Genomic DNA, 3,689 nt, shown 5'->3' on the forward strand with positions numbered 1-3,689 from the left:
TCATTACGCCCAGACTTCACGAAGGCCCTCACCAACCTTACCTTAGCAGGAGCCTCTCTCTTCCCTTTCTGCCATTGTGGCTGGAGCTGCAGGGATATTAAAAGTGACGGAAAAAGTTACAGATTCTTTTAATAGCTCTTTTTTTTTCTTATCTGGAAGGTTTTCTTCAGGTTTATTTCTTAAACATGTCAGAGGGCATTACCATCTGAGTTGATAAAACTAGTTAGGTTATAGTCCACTTTCCAATGCTTTTTAAGATTATGATTATGTTTTAAGGCCTACTGCTATTACTTAATAAAAAAAAACCCAGAGATTTAAGGGGGATTGTATATTTTCATTTTTTAATAAACCACACGGCAAAACAATACTTTATTTAATAAATGTATAGGAAATTACAATTTGAAAATTGCAAATACAGTACATATACATTTACTATACTTTGATCTTAAATTACATGGGCAAACCCCAGCTTTAAAATCTTCCTAAAATCAATCATATGCAAAATACCTGGTTTCTGAAAGGGTAAATGGAAAGTATATACAATCTCTTAAACTGTGATATGGCTTACTTAATAACGTATATATTTTTTAGAGAAACAAAAGCTTTCCAAATATACAGTATCTTCCAGGTGCAAAGCGGATGTACTACTGGCCATTTCAATTTTGTGGTGCAGTTACTTCAGGCTATAGTTAATTACATTATTATAAATTGACACTGTCATGGATTTAATTGGGAAAGTCTCCATAAATGTTTTCCAGTCTTACCAAAAATCAGAAAATGTTCGTTGGTCCTCACAATATGATTAAAAGAACAGCGTAAATGCTTTGTAAGCGAGAAATCAGTGACAGGATGGCCTGAATGCACATACATGATTCAACACTGAGGAACTCCCCCCCCCCCCGCCCACGACAGTTTCTTCTAATTTGCAGGTTCCTACCAACATCACAAAAAATATCCCTCACTGGTGAGGTGTAAAATAAATCGGATGCCCTGTCTGGCAAGATTCACACGACAGATGTGTAGTTAGAAATAAAACTTAATCATTTGGAAATTAGACTCGCCTCCCCTCAACACAGCATACAGCAAGGTGTCACTATTCATTTGTGACTAATACCCAACTGGCTCATGAGCTTAGCTTGGTTCAAAGACAAACTGAGCCAAATGAACTAATCTTACATGTATTAACACATTCTGTAACTTTAAATTTACTATATGTAAGGTAGAGTCAACAGCAAATTTGCCTAAAACCTTATTCCAAAGGGGCTCAAATTCTGTAAGAGCACACTATTCATTACAGTGAACCAATTTATATAAATTCATAAAAAAATAAATTTAGGGGCACCTGGGGGGCTCAGTTGGTTAAGCAACTGACTCTTGATCTCACTTAAGGTCTTGATCTCAGGGTCGTGAGTTTAAGCCCCGCACTGGGCTCCGCGCTAAGCATGGAGCCTACCGAAAATAAAAAAATAAAAGAAATTTAGCAAATTGTGCTTGTTTCAGAAGTGAATGACTACCTCTTCTAAAGTAATGAGAGTGGTGGTTTGAGAAACAAAACCAAGAGTCTTACTAGAAACGATCTTCACTCATGGTTGTAGTGTAGTCTATTTCTATCATACTTATTCTCCAAAGTTCAATGTGCAGAGAAATCTGGATCAGGAACAAGCAGCTGTTCAAAAAAAACACATTCTTCCTCACCTAGAAATACATTTATAAGTGCTGCTTTGTTTCTGAAAGATGGTTTTCCTCACATTAAAATGAAAGGGAAGCTCACGTATCTAATCCCGCCTGTGTCTATTCAGGGAAAATTCTACGAAAAGACAGTCAATGAGGACACCTGGGTTCAAGAGACAGAACCAGAACACTAAGACTTTTAAGAGCAGGAAACTTAGTTTTAGAAAATGGAAATAAAGTACCAAAATTTGAAAAGAAAACAGTAAAATAAGAGATCCTGTGATTTGGCCAACAATACTGATGGGAGCTGCAAGCTGCGAGAATCTGGGCTCACATTACACAAGGCACAGCTAATGGAAAGTGTATGTGGGAATTCCATTTGCTTGTGGTTCTGCATTTGGAAGTCCTCTGAAAGTGCCTCATTCAACTGTATTCCTCACTTGAGATTTCTAAGGCAGCATGGTTGTTAATGAAAAATAGATCTTCCCCTAAAATCAAAATGCTGCCTCTGGCCAGAGTTGTGAAACACAGGTTTTATGTATACAAGTAACTCTGATTATTTGCAAATGTTAATTAAAATACATCACACTGAAGAACTGCCCAGTTTTTATGCTGTGATCTGTTCCCCCAGGGCAAAATTAACCAAGCTAGGTGTTTATCCACTATTCCCCACGGCTTGTCACAAGACGGTGGAGAACTCTTCCTGTGAGGGCTGGCTGAGGGGTGTAACTCAGGGTTGCCGCTCGGCAGGTGAGGGACAGACCCCAGGCTCCTTATCAGAGGCAGACCGACCAGTCCCTGGTCCCCTGGTCATATCTGCTAAATTCACATCCTCCTTTTTGAGTTCCGTCAAGTTACAAAAAGCGAAATCTATCAATTCTCAGTCTCGCAGACCCAGCAGAGTACAAAATCTGTAATCCTTGCTACAAAAGACAAAGCCAGGAAGCTTCATGTGTACCTCACTTTACATAGAACACGGTCATTAAGATTTACAGACGTTTTCGGTGTTTCCACATTTTACAAAAGGCTCCTTTTCAATCCTCAAATGGATTTTAGACTGTTTTATCAAGTAACTTTCCAAGGAACAGATCGATATGAAAAGTAAGATATACCTATCTCAGATAAAGGAAAGTTTACAAGAAACAAGCTCAGTGGACACGGGAAACAACTACAAATATGGAAAAATCCAATAGCATATTATGCATATTCTTTTCCTTTCTCTTGCTAGGCACCCCAAAATCCATAAATGCCCAGATGTCCATTGAAATGCTTTTCATTTATTCTTATTTGCCTTCCATATTTATGAGAATTCTGATTTAAACTATATACCACCCAAATTTTTGAAAAATTCATTATTTTAAATGGATTCACAGTAAGAATCCCCTAAAGTTAATTTTCAATTCAATTCAATAAACTCTTACTGGTTTTGTTAGATACCATTAACCCTCATCAACCCTTTTTTGGGGGATACCATCACCTCATAATCATCTTTTAGGAAAATTCAGATTTTACCTTCGGTTTACTTATAGTGAGGTACTTGGTAGAAAGATGAAATATGTCTCCTATCCTTCTTTGATACTGTAAGCCATCTGCATGTTTATGTAGGCTTTCAATTCACAACCTGTCTGTCTGGTTCACTACTCTGAGTCTCTGAGGACCCCAGGAACCATAGCCATTCTTGGTTAAGAAACTGTCCCTGTGAAAATGGATTCCTAAAGTGCATAAAGATAATTTCAAAAACAGTTGCAAAATGGAACATGTGTCACAGCTGCCTCTTTAACACAACTGTTACCAATTAGGTTGCATTCGGTTTGCGAAGTTTCATGTTTAGCCTCCCCACACCACAGACTGAATGTTCATCCCTGTTCCTGTGCTTTAAAAAACACAAACACTAGGTCAAAAACCCTTGACTTTTTACTTTTTTTTCCAGAGTACTGTCTTCTCCCTATCTCTTTGGGCATTTCTGCTATGGTATTATTGGAAAACCTCAAAAGTATATCTTAGGGGTTTTTGGAGTC

Source organism: Ursus americanus, chromosome 36, assembly GCF_024610735.1.
Source record: "Ursus americanus isolate L20-20 chromosome 36, mUrsAme1.1.p, whole genome shotgun sequence".
NCBI lineage: Eukaryota > Metazoa > Chordata > Mammalia > Carnivora > Ursidae > Ursus > Ursus americanus.